Genomic DNA, 14,750 nt, shown 5'->3' on the forward strand with positions numbered 1-14,750 from the left:
ATGTGAGACCTGATTTAGACCTGGATTAAAGACGATCAGATGTGAGACCTGGATTAAAGATGATCAGATGTGAGACCTGGTTTAGACCTGGATTAAAGATGATCAGATGTGAGACCTGGTTTAGATCTGGATTAAAGACGATCAGATGTGAGACCTGGTTTAGACCTGGATTAAAGATGATCAGATTTGAGACCTGGTTTAGACCTGGATTAAAGACGATCAGGTGTAAAACCTGGTTTAGACCTGGATTAAAGATGATCAGATTTGAGACCTGGTTTAGACCTGGATTAAAGACGATCAGATGTGAGACCTGATTTAGACCTGGATTAAAGATGATCAGGTGTGAGACCTGGTTTAGACCTGGATTAAAGATGATCAGATGTGAGACCTGGTTTAGACCTGGATTAAAGACGATCAGGTGTAAGACCTGGTTTAGACCTGGATTAAAGACGAACAGATGTGAGACCTGGTTTAGACCTGGATTAAAGATGATCAGATGTGAGACCTGGTTTAGACCTGGATTAAAGACGATCAGATGTGAGACCTGGTTTAGACCTGGATTAAAGATGATCAGATGTGAGACCTGGTTTAGACCTGGATTAAAGACGATCAGATGTGAGACCTGATTTAGACCTGGATTAAAGACGATCAGATGTGAGACCTGGATTAAAGATGATCAGATGTGAGACCTGGTTTAGACCTGGATTAAAGATGATCAGATGTGAGACCTGGTTTAGATCTGGATTAAAGACGATCAGATGTGAGACCTGGTTTAGACCTGGATTAAAGATGATCAGATGTGAGACCTGGTTTAGACCTGGATTAAAGACGATCAGGTGTAAGACCTGGTTTAGACCTGGATTAAAGACGATCAGATGTGAGACCTGGTTTAGACCTGGATTAAAGATGATCAGATTTGAGACCTGGTTTAGACCTGGATTAAAGACGATCAGATGTGAGACCTGATTTAGACCTGGATTAAAGATGATCAGGTGTGAGACCTGGTTTAGACCTGGATTAAAGATGATCAGATGTGAGACCTGGTTTAGACCTGGATTAAAGATGATCAGATGTGAGACCTGGTTTAGACCTGGATTAAAGATGATCAGATGTGAGACCTGGTTTAGATCTGGATTAAAGATGATCACATGTGAGACCTGGTTTAGACCTGGATTAAAGATGATCACATGTGAGACCTGGTTTAGATCTGGATTAAAGATGATCAGATGTGAGACCTGGTTTAGACCTGGATTAAAGATGATCAGATGTGAGACCTGGTTTAGACCTGGATTAAAGATGATCAGATGTGAGACCTGGTTTAGACCTGGATTAAAGACGATCAGATGTGAGACCTGGTTTAGACCTGGATTAAAGACGATCAGATGTGAGACCTGGTTTAGACCTGGATTAAAGACGATCAGATGTGAGACCTGGTTTAGACCTGGATTAAAGACGATCAGATGTGAGACCTGGTTTAGACCTGGATTAAAGACGATCAGATGTGAGACCTGGTTTAGACCTGGATTAAAGACGATCAGATGTGAGACCTGGATTAAAGATGATCAGATTTGAGACCTGGTTCAGATCTGTATTAAAGACGATCAGATGTGAGACCTGGTTTAGATCTGGATTAAAGATGATCACTTGTGAGACCTGGTTTAGACCTGGATTAAAGATGATCACATGTGAGACCTGGTTTAGACCTGGATTAAAGATGATCACATGTGAGACCTGGTTTAGATCTGGATTAAAGGCGATCAGATGTGAGACCTGGTTTAGACCTGGATTAAAGATAATAATAATAATAATAACTTTTATTTATATAGCGCTTTTCAGTGACCCAAAGACGCTGAACATAATAAAAAAAGGGGGGGGGGGGTATTTACAGACAGGGGGGACAACACGTACAATACACATTAATATACAGATAAAATGAACAAGACAGAAGAAGTAGAGAGAAAAAGATGGGGATGTAACAGGGAGTAGAAGAGTAGGCAATGGGGTAGAGGAGGCTAGGGGTAGGGGAGGTCATAGGCTTGGGTGAAGAGGTATGTTTTTAGGCGGGATTTGAATGTTGTGAGTGAGGGAGAGTGGCGGACAGGTTGGGGGAGGGAGTTCCAGAGTCGGGGTGCTGTTTGGGAGAATGCTCTGTCGCCAAAACTTTTGAGTCGGGATGTTGGTGCAGTCAGGGTGAGAGAGGAGGAGGATCGGAGAGCTCGGGAGGGGCGGTGGGGGATGAGGAGGTCAGACAGGTAGGGGGGGGCAAGGTGGTGAAGAGCTTTGAAGGTGAGGAGGAGTATTTTAAAGTTTATGCGCTGCTTGATGGGGAGCCAGTGGAGAGAGCGGAGAACGGGAGTGATGTGATCACGGGACCGGGTGTGGGTGAGGAGGCGGGCAGCTGAGTTTTGGACCATTTGGAGTCTGTGGAGGGAATGGGAGGAGATGCCAGTGAGGAGGGAGTTGCAGTAGTCAAGGCGGGAGGAGATGAAGGCATGGATGAGGGATTCAGCAGCGGGGAGGGTGAGGCAGTGTCGGATTTTGGCGATGCGGCGGAGGTGGAAGTATGAGGTCTTGACGATGTGGCTGACATGGGGAGTGAAGGAGAGGGTGGGGTCCATGATGACACCGAGATTGCGTACCAGGGTAGAGGGGGTGATGGTCGAGGTGTCGATGCTGAGTGAAAAGGGACCAGTTTTATTGAGAGTGGATTTGGTGCCAATGAGGAGCTCTGTTTTGTCACTGTTCAGTTTGAGGAAGTTGAGAGTGAGCCATGATTCTATTGTAGAGATGCAGGTTTCGATGTGGCTGAGGGGAGGGTTTTGGGTGGATTTGGTGGTGAGGTATATCTGGGTGTCGTCAGCGTAGCAGTGAAAGTCCAGGTTGAGTTGGCGGAGGATGTGACCAAGGGGGAAGATGTAGCAGATGAAGAGGAGGGGGCCGAGGACTGAGCCCTGGGGGACCCCCTGCGTTACTGGGGAGAGGGTGGATGAGTGACCGGAGAGGGAAATGAACTCTTGCCTGTTGGTGAGGTAGGATGTGAGCCAGTCAAGTGCAGAGCCCTCAACACCCAGTTGGCGCAGCCTTTGTAGGAGGATGGAATGGTTTATAGTGTCAAAGGCTGCGCTGAGGTCTAGTAGTAACAGGATGTTGAGGGCCCCGGAGTCTGCAGAGGTGAGGAGATCGTTGAGTACTTTGACCAGGGCTGTTTCAGTGCTGTGAAGTGGGCGGAAGCCAGATTGGAGGGGTTCATAGAGGTTGTTTGACTGGAGGTTGGTGTGAAGTTGGGCGGCGACGATGCGTTCCAGCGTTTTTGAGAGGAACGGCAGGTTGGAGATGGGGCGGTAGTTGGAGAGGTTGGCGGAGTCTAGGGTGGGTTTTTTGAGGATGGGGGTGATGGAGGCCAGTTTGTAGATGGAAGGAACATGGCCGAGGGATAAAGACTGGTTGAAGAGGGTGGTGAGATGGGGGATGAGAGCAGGGAGGCAGGCCTTGGTTAGATTCGTTGGGAGGGGGTCGAGAGAGCAGGTGGTGGTTTTGGAAGCGGTGATGAGGTCTATGATATGAGAGGAGTTAACAGAGGAGAAGGTGGTGAGGGCAGGGAAGGGTGGGTGGTCAGGGAGCGGAGGGGGGGCAGGGGTGGGGGTGGTGATGGAGTTAATGGAGACGGCAGTCATGGAGCTGTTGATTTTGGAAATTTTGTCATTGAAGGCAAGGAGGAAAGAGTTGCAGAGGTCAGGGGAGGAGGGTGGAGTGATGTCCGGTGGCTGGAGCAGCTTGTTGACGGTGGAGAACAGGGTGCGAGGGCTCCGGTGGGAGCTGTTGATGAGGGTGGAGAGGTGGGCAGATTTGGCGGCTTGGAGAGCGTCACGGTAGGAGGAGATGTGTAATTTGAAAGCTTCGGCGTGGACGGTGATCACATGTGAGACCTGGTTTAGACCTGGATTAAGGACGATCAGATGTGAGACCTGGTTTAGATCTGGATTAAAGATGATCAGATGTGAGACCTGGTTTAGACCTGGATTAAAGATGATCACATGTGAGACCTGGTTTAGACCTGGATTAAAGATGATCACATGTGAGACCTGGTTTAGACCTGGATTAAAGACGATCACATGTGAGACCTGGTTTAGACCTGGATTAAAGACGATCAGATGTGAGACCTGGTTTAGACCTGGATTAAAGACGATCAGGTGTGAGACCTGGTTTAGACCTGGATTAAAGACGATCAGATGTGAGACCTGGTTTAGACCTGGATTAAAGACGATCAGATGTGAGACCTGGTTTAGACCTGGATTAAAGACGATCAGATGTGAGACCTGGTTTAGACCTGGATTAAAGACGATCAGATGTGAGACCTGGATTAAAGATGATCAGATGTGAGACCTGGTTTAGACCTGGATTAAAGATGATCAGATGTGAGACCTGGTTTAGATCTGGATTAAAGACGATCAGATGTGAGACCTGGTTTAGACCTGGATTAAAGATGATCAGATGTGAGACCTGGTTTAGACCTGGATTAAAGATGATCAGATGTGAGACCTGGTTTAGACCTGGATTAAAGATGATCATATGTGAGACCTGGTTTAGACCTGGATTAAAGATGATCACATGTGAGACCTGGTTTAGATCTGGATTAAAGACGATCAGATGTGAGACCTGGTTTAGACCTGGATTAAAGATGATCACATGTGAGACCTGGTTTAGACCTGGATTAAAGACGATCAGATGTGAGACCTGGTTTAGACCTGGTTTAAAGACGATCAGATGTGAGACCTGGTTTAGACCTGGATTAAAGATGATCAGATGTGAGACCTGGTTTAGACCTGGATTAAATATGATCAGATGTGAGACCTGGTTTAGACCTGGATTAAAGATGATCAGATGTGAGACCTGGTTTAGACCTGCATTAAAGATGATCACATGTGAGACCTGGTTTAGATCTGGATTAAAGATGATCAGATGTGAGACCTGGTTTAGACCTGGATTAAAGATGATCAGATGTGAGACCTGGTTTTGATCTGGATTAAAGATGATCAGATGTGAGACCTGGTTTAGACCTGGATTAAAGACGATCAGGTGTGAGACCTGGTTTAGACCTGGATTAAAGACGATCAGATGTGAGACCTGGTTTAGACCTGGATTAAAGACGATCAGATGTGAGACCTGGTTTAGACCTGGATTAAAGATGATCAGATGTGAGACCTGGTTTAGACCTGGATTAAAGATGATCAGATGTGAGACCTGGTTTAGACCTGGATTAAAGATGATCAGATGTGAGACCTGGTTTAGACCTGGATTAAAGATGATCAGATGTGAGACCTGGTTTCGACCTGGATTAAAGATGATCAGATGTGAGACCTGGTTTAGACCTGGATTAAAGATGATCAGATGTGAGACCTGGTTTAGACCTGGATTAAAGATGATCAGATGTGAGACCTGGTTTAGACCTGGATTAAAGATGATCACATGTGAGACCTGGTTTAGATCTGGATTAAAGATGATCAGATGTGAGACCTGGTTTAGACCTGGATTAAAGATGATCAGATGTGAGACCTGGTTTAGACCTGGATTAAAGATGATCAGATGTGAGACCTGGTTTAGACCTGGATTAAAGACGATCAGATGTTTGACCTGGATTAAAGACGATCAGATGTGAGACCTGGTTTAGACCTGGATTAAAGATGATCAGATGTGAGACCTGGTTTAGACCTGGATTAAAGATGATCAGATGTGAGACCTGGTTTAGACCTGGATTAAAGACGATCAGATGTTTGACCTGGATTAAAGATGATCAGATGTGAGACCTGGTTTAGACCTGGATTAAAGATGATCAGATGTGAGACCTGGTTTAGATCTGGATTAAAGACGATCACATGTGAGACCTGGTTTGGACCTGGATTAAAGACGATCAGATGTGAGACCTGGTTTTGATCTGGATTAAAGATGATCAGATGTGAGACCTGGTTTAGACCTGGATTAAAGACGATCAGATGTGAGACCTGGTTTAGACCTGGATTAAAGACGATCAGGTGTGAGACCTGGTTTAGACCTGGATTAAAGATGATCAGATGTGAGACCTGGTTTAGACCTGGATTAAAGATGATCAGACGTGAGACCTGGTTTAGACCTGGATTAAAGATGATCACATGTGAGACCTGGTTTAGATCTGGATTAAAGATGATCAGATGTGAGACCTGGTTTAGACCTGGATTAAAGATGATCAGATGTGAGACCTGGTTTAGATCTGGATTAAAGACGATCACATGTGAGACCTGGTTTAGACCTGGATTAAAGACGATCACATGTGAGACCTGGTTTAGATCTGGATTAAAGATGATCAGATGTGAGACCTGGTTTAGACCTGGATTAAAGATGATCAGATGTGAGACCTGGTTTAGATCTGGATTAAAGACGATCACATGTGAGACCTGGTTTAGACCTGGATTAAAGACGATCAGATGTGAGACCTGGTTTTGATCTGGATTAAAGATGATCAGATGTGAGACCTGGTTTAGATCTGGATTAAAGACGATCACATGTGAGACCTGGTTTAGACCTGGATTAAAGACGATCACATGTGAGACCTGGTTTAGACCTGGATTAAAGACGATCAGGTGTGAGACCTGGTTTAGACCTGGATTAAAGACGATCAGATGTGAGACCTGGTTTAGACCTGGATTAAAGATGATCAGATGTGAGACCTGGTTTAGACCTGGATTAAAGATGATCAGATGTGAGACCTGGTTTAGACCTGGATTAAAGATGATCAGATGTGAGACCTGGTTTAGACCTGGATTAAAGACGATCAGATGTGAGACCTGGATTAGACCTGGATTAAAGACGATCAGATGTGAGACCTGGATTAGACCTGGATTAAAGATGATCAGATGTGAGACCTGGTTTAGATCTGGATTAAAGACGATCACATGTGAGACCTGGTTTAGACCTGGATTAAAGACGATCAGGTGTGAGACCTGGTTTAGACCTGGATTAAAGACGATCAGATGTGAGACCTGGTTTAGATCTGGATTAAAGATGATCACATGTGAGACCTGGTTTAGATCTGGATTAAAGATGATCAGATGTGAGACCTGGTTTAGACCTGGATTAAAGATGATCAGATGTGAGACCTGGTTTAGACCTGGATTAAAGATGATCAGATGTGAGACCTGGTTTCGACCTGGATTAAAGATGATCAGATGTGAGACCTGGTTTAGACCTGGATTAAAGATGATCAGATGTGAGACCTGGTTTAGACCTGGATTAAAGATGATCAGATGTGAGACTTGGTTTAGACCTGGATTAAAGATGATCACATGTGAGACCTGGTTTAGATCTGGATTAAAGATGATCAGATGTGAGACCTGGTTTAGACCTGGATTAAAGATGATCAGATGTGAGACCTGGTTTAGACCTGGATTAAAGATGATCAGATGTGAGACCTGGTTTAGACCTGGATTAAAGATGATCAGATATGAGACCTGGTTTAGACCTGGATTAAAGATGATCACATGTGAGACCTGGTTTAGATCTGGATTAAAGATGATCAGATGTGAGACCTGGTTTAGACCTGGATTAAAGACGATCAGATGTGAGACCTGGATTAAATACGATCAGATGTGAGACCTGGTTTAGACCTGGATTAAAGACGATCAGATGTGAGACCTGGTTTAGACCTGGATTAAAGATGATCAGATGTGAGACCTGGTTTAGATCTGGATTAAAGACGATCACATGTGAGACCTGGTTTAGACCTGGATTAAAGACGATCAGATGTGAGACCTGGTTTTGATCTGGATTAAAGATGATCAGATGTGAGACCTGGTTTAGATCTGGATTAAAGACGATCACATGTGAGACCTGGTTTAGACCTGGATTAAAGACGATCACATGTGAGACCTGGTTTAGACCTGGATTAAAGACGATCAGGTGTGAGACCTGGTTTAGACCTGGATTAAAGACGATCAGATGTGAGACCTGGTTTAGACCTGGATTAAAGATGATCAGATGTGAGACCTGGTTTAGACCTGGATTAAAGATGATCAGATGTGAGACCTGGTTTAGACCTGGATTAAAGATGATCAGATGTGAGACCTGGTTTAGACCTGGATTAAAGACGATCAGATGTGAGACCTGGATTAGACCTGGATTAAAGACGATCAGATGTGAGACCTGGATTAGACCTGGATTAAAGATGATCAGATGTGAGACCTGGTTTAGATCTGGATTAAAGACGATCACATGTGAGACCTGGTTTAGATCGATGATGTTCTTGGTTTACACCTGGTCCTCCGGGGCTGGACTTTGTTTACATCTTAATCCTAGTCTAGACTTTAATTAGACTTGGCTAAATCTCATATTGTCCAGATTTAGGTGCGTTCACACTTCCAATTGGGACCAACCCAAAACTAAATCTGGGCCAGACCAGGGCTAAACCAGGACTAGAACTGAACCTAACCTACATTTGGACTCAAACTGGGCTGTTCCGTAGTATATGCCCTTAGTCTTGGTCTATCAGGTGTTAAATAAATGGCTGATACATTTTAGACCAAGTCCATGATCTGGTTTGGATCTGGTTCATACTGTTTAGACCTGGTTTGGACATGCTCTACTTGGAGTTCCTTTGATTTGAGTCCAGGCTTTGGTTTGACATTCCTCAGCCACGGTTTAGTTCTTTCTTACTCACCATATAAACATTGGGATTCAACTGGGACTAAATTCTGAACTAATCCTGGACAAGACCAGACCCAAATCAAGACTACATCTGGACAAAGACTGCGCTCAAACCTGTGTCAATGCAGCCATAGTTTAGATTATGTTTTTCTTAGTTTTCGTTGAGACCTGGGTTGGCATTGACCTGATGCATGAACCTTTGCTCACAAACCACATCAAAACTGGACCGAAATGGGACTAAACCAGGTCTGGAGCCGGAACAGTCTTCACCAGGACTAAACTGTGCTCAAACCAGGACCAAACCGGGACTTAGTCTAGACCAGATTTGGGCCAGCAGTCGGTCTTGACCTCTATGTTTATTGACTTTAATGTGGTCATTCTCAAAGCTCAAGTAACTTCAAGTCATTTTACAGGTAAATATTTACATTTAAGATTTAGCGAAAATCAATTCCAGATTTCATCCCATAACTTCTTTAACTGTTTCCTAGCAACCACGTCACAGAAAGTATGATTTTGAAAATACAAAAACAGCCCAATTTTTCAAGGATCAGAATAATATGTGTGTAATTTGCCCCAAACCTTTGGACGGAGTCTCGCATTGTGATGGCATCATGTTTTGCTCTACTTCCTGTCATTTTCAACATATATATTTCACACTTTTCCTCTCAGACCGACTCTTGATTGGTGCAAAACTATAATTTATATTTTCGACAAAAACTAGGAAATCACAAAAACCTGTGACACACACTTGGAGTCATCATCGTCCCATAAAACGTGTTTAATTGTATTTGTAAAACCCACAATGCACTGCCAAGTCTCAAGACCAACTTCTATTCTCTGGCTCCTCTGTGTCTTTTATTTGTTCTGATTTTTTTCACTTATTTGTTGCTTTTTTATGGTTTGCTTTGATACGATTTTACTGGTTTTAACGTTCAGGGACTGGCGAGATCAAATTGAGCATGTATTATAGCGTTTGTGGTTTTTTATTGTTCTGTGTCCGCGCCGCGCTTTGGAGACTGTTTCTGTTTATGAAATGTGCTGAATAAATAAGTGGATTTGGATTTGCAGCACAAGCGACAGAAAGCCGTAGACTGCAATTAGAAAAAACAAACGCTGCTTCAGACGGATGACGCAGAACATCGAGTTCAATAGTGTTATCTTTAAATGGATTACACACAAACAGAGGACAATTTGACGTTTTTCACCAGATTGTAAGAGAATCACATGACTTGGAGAAACAGGACTTTTATAGGTATTTATTATAAGAAATTAAACAAAGCAATGAGCATTTTAACCCTCTCACCAAAATGTTATAATTATTGTATTTTTCGAACTAGTTGCACCTTTTTTCATAGTTTTGGTCGGGGTGCGACTTATACTTATATTTATACTTATATACATGTGATTTTATTTGTTATTTTCACACTTGCAACCGCATTTCATACTCCAGTGCAACTTATATATGTTTTTTTCTTCTCTATTATGCATTTTTTGGCTTTTACTCTGGAAAATATGGTATAAATAATATCTATATTATATAAATGCATTAGTAATTTGGGCGACCATTGCACCAAAACATTACAAATAAATGGGAAAGAGAAGGTCATTTTGTTTTGGCAGACGAAGAATGGGAAAACCACTAAAATCTCATGTTTGGAGGGAGTTTTGTTAGAAAAATAGATGTCAAAGCGTTCTTTATTCACAAGGAAAGGCTGGAGAACGTGTGGTCACAAGGATGCTCACCATTACCGTGTGTTTTATACCTCTGGAACGTACATTTAGTCTCAGGAAAGAAAGGCAATCACAAGGAAATGGACCTAAATAGTAACAGAAATCAGAAAAATGGGGGGAAATGACTCAAACATTCAACTAAATAAGAGTTTTATTGATTTTTTGGATGACTCTTGTTTTTCCCTCTCTCCTTTAATTCCTCTCTATGTGTTGAGTTCTATGTTCTTTTTTCTTCTGTTTATAAACCTTTTCAAAACTGGGGGGAAAAAATTGAAATTAAAAAAATGAAAGATAAAATCCTCCTTAATAGCTTTTTCCAGTGCAGACGGCGGGTGCACTGGAGTTTGAACGTCCTCTCTCGTCCGTCTCTGCTCGGGCCGGTGTGGTCGGTCGAGAGGAGTGACGTGGGGGCCACAGATTAGTCACACCGTCGTCTTTGTGCCTGACTTCTCCAGAGTTCGACGCAAACTTATTGACTGGGAAGAGGCTGAGCTGCTCCGATGACGCGCAGTCCAGTCTGAGCGCCCCACGACAAGAGAGTGATGGGCTAAAATGTCCTGAATTCAGAGCACGAGCACAGTTTGGATTTATTAGAAGATTTATTCTAAAAGTCTTTGATGTTTACCCTTTTTTTATTTTGTCTTTAACTTTGCTATAAATGGAGGAATAAAAATGTGCTTTGCCCCCTTATTTGTACCCTTTGGTGCAGTGTAAAAACCATCGTTGTGTGGACTACAGAACCTTTAACACATACAGACTATTTTAGAACACAGACAGTGGCATTACTAAAACAAAACGTAGAAAAATTATTTTTAATTTCAGAATTTCATCAATAATAAACACTATACTTTATGTCTAGAAGCTTTAAATCATCACGTTTCAAGCTTTATTTGGTTAAAACTGTATTTTTAAATCATTTATAGGTTTTCAAGCACAATAAAAGCAGTCATCAGGAAATAAAAAACTGTATTTCAGGACATTTTTTGGCTGAAACCTTAAGAATAACTGTGAAAAAATATTATAAAACCTGTAATATCTCAACAAAAATACCAAAAATCAGCCTACTAACTGTCAAACTGAAGAAAGGTCAAGCACACGGACTAAACCACGTGTAATCCAAGACCTCAATCAGACCAAGAATACAGTTCAAAGTGACAGTCCCAGACCTGCAGCTGACGTGTGCTTGGGGAGGGCATCCAGATTAAAATATATGTGCATCAGTTTTTTTTTTTAAGTAAGAGTGAATAAAATCTTGTGAGAAAATAACTCCACATTACTGACTCAGATGTTGGAGTCCCGCCAAGAGGAATGGACCTTCAGCGTGAGGAGAAACCTTGGGGAAGTCTGTGTCAGGCGCAGCTGTTATTTCTGATTTATGGATCGTTTGATTGTCATAAAAATCATTGAATTTGTTGTGCATAAACTAAACATGACAAAGAGTAAAATCTATGTGAGATAAACTTGAGTTAGGAGTATTTTAGCAGCAGTTCGAAATGATCTACCAGAGAAAATAGCTCTGTTTGGGTAAAAAAGTGTTGAATATTCCCAAAAACTACACTTTTTTGCATAATATTTTCGATAATCTTTTTTAAATTGTGCTCCTTATCCTTTTTTATTCTGCATATGAATTACAATTACAATTATCCACCACAATGGAACAAGACTTTTTGTAATAATCAAAGAAACAGCAATAGATTTTCAGCTGCTCACATTTAGAACAAAAAACACCTTGTTCCGTCGAAAGATTTGATGTTATTAATTAGCACTTTTAACTTCCCGAGATGTTTGGCACTGGAGGTCAAAGTGCACAGCATGAACCAAACAATGGCGCACCTTGCAGTTATACAGTTGTTGTTTTATATGTTTTTTGGAGGTGAGAAAGGCGTGAAATAGTCTGTCTGGCGGAGCACGTCGCTGTGTGTTGGAGGCGGGGGATGCTGCTTCACGGAGGGCACACGGCAGGCAGATGGTGACCTTTTGCAGTGAATTACCATGAACCCTGTGACTTCCAGCCAGCCTCGCTCCAGACTCCACTGCACACAGAGACGCAGGCATGAATTAGACTTATCTGACTCAAAGTGGTGCCAACGTCCATATGTCGTCAGAGGTCCGGACGTATGTGAATCTTGAAGTGTGTTGAAGGATGAATCAGGGCTAAACTAGCGGAATATCAGGAGCGAAACAGGAGAGTTTCGTGCTGGGCTAGATAAAGCAGGTGTTGCTCAGATACAATGACAAAACCAGGCTTAAAACAAGACTAAACCGGAACTAAAACCATTCTAAAGAAGCTCTAACTCAATGCTAAACCTGGTCTAAAACATTTACCACAACAGTTTAAAACCAGGCTTAAACCAAGACTAAACGGGAACTAAAACCATTCTAAAGAAGCTCTAACTCAATGCTAAACCTGGTCTAAAACATTTACCAAAACAGTTTTAAACCAGGCTTAAAACAAGACTAAACCGGAAATAAAACCATTCTAAAGAAGCTCTAACTCAATGCTAAACCTGGTCTAAAACATTTACTAAAACAGTTTGAAACCAGGGCCAAATCAAAACTAAACCAGGACTAAAATTGTTCTAAACTCTAAATCAAGGGGTGGAAAAAAAAACCTGTCTAAACCAAGACTAAAGCATAACAAAAATTGTTCTAAAGCAGTTCTGAACAAAGACTAAACCGTGACTAAACTACTTCTAAATCAGAGCTAAACAAGGACCAGAATGTATAACCAATCATTTGAAACCATGAAAACCAGGTCTAAAAACTGTTCCACACCATGACTAAATCAGGTCCAAACAAAGACCGCACCAGTTCTAAACCAAGTCTAAATCGAGATGAAACCAGGAGAAAACTAAAACCAGGATTATTACATCATGACCAAGTCTTAATTCAATCTAAATGAAAACTAAACTAGAACTCAACCATGACTACAGTGATCTAAACCAAGACTAAATCATGATCAAACTAGGAGCAAAATAAAACCAAGACTAAAAAGTCTTAATTAATTCTAATTAATTCTAAATGAAAACCAAACCAGAACTAAACCATGACTGCTGTGTTCTAAACCAAGTCTAAGCCAAGACTAAACCAGATTTAAAACCAGTCTAAACCAGGACAAAAAACATTCTAAATCCAGACTAAACCCAGACTAAACCAAGACTAAGGAAGAAGCAAACCAAAGCCATGATTAAACAAAGTGTAACCAGAAAAAAAAAAAAAAAAATGTTAAATCAAGTCTTAATTCATTCCAAACCCAGACTAAACCTTTTCTAAACCAGGGACACTGTGATGGACCTATTTTCATAGTGGTGGCTCTTTGAGTAGTTGGTAAGTCCTTTTCTTTCATACATTCACAAAAGGACTAAACGAGGGCTATTTAACGGCCCTGTCCTTAAAGTAGGCCAGCTCCGTCCTGGAGCCATCTCCATCTCTTCTCTGTCACACACTCATTTTGTGTGGGCGTGAGTCTGCGCGTGCGTGAGCAACTGTAGTAGTCGTGACCGCGTGCGCTTCGGTTTCACGTCACAGGCGCGTACGCCGTTTTCAGCACCACGGCCAGGGCTCGCGGAGAACAAGAACAATAGGCGCGTTTAGGGACCGTCTCCAAATGTTCCAATTCCGTTCCAATTTTAAAATCTGGGTCTGAATTAAATATGCTGGATACAATTGCTTGGCTTCAAAATGTTGCTTTATTTAGTTTTAACTATATATATTGCTGTGATATCCATCCAGAACTCGATTCATTTGGTCATGTCATTATGATATTGATATATTTTTTGTTGTTTTCTTATTTCAAACTAAATTTCATAACAGTAAAGCAGACTGTTTGACTTAAAGGTGCTTTATGGCAGTAGTTCCCAACCATTTTTACCCCTAATCTTCATACACTTATATATATTGTTGACCTATGCCAGTGTCTCTTTAGTCACATCAGTTTACTGTTATATTTGGAAAAAATGATCACACAGAAACTGTCATAATAATGACAAATGTAATACAAATAACATTTAATTTCCCAATAGTATTCATTTCCACATTTCATTTAAATCTGAACTCACTCCATGTACCAGGGAAGCACTGCTTTGTTGTAAGGTCTGCTACTTCTTTGTCTCCGGGGATGTGATTGATACTTAGCCTGACATCTTACTGTGACACGGGTGTATTTATTGCTCAAAAAAAGACCTACCTTAAAAAAAATAATGCAATATTACTCTGAGTAGGCTCATCTCTCCTCGGACCCGATCTGAATACATGTGTTTGGTTCAAATAAACTAAAACGTGTTTGAAAGCCAAGGTCCAGAACTTCGCTGGGTCTCTTTTGTGCCAATTTAATATCACAATTTACA

The sequence above is a fragment of the Eucyclogobius newberryi genome, unplaced genomic scaffold (assembly GCF_026437365.1).
Source record: "Eucyclogobius newberryi isolate DKJ021-1_F unplaced genomic scaffold, fEucNew1.0.hap1 SCAF_3, whole genome shotgun sequence".
NCBI lineage: Eukaryota > Metazoa > Chordata > Actinopteri > Gobiiformes > Gobiidae > Eucyclogobius > Eucyclogobius newberryi.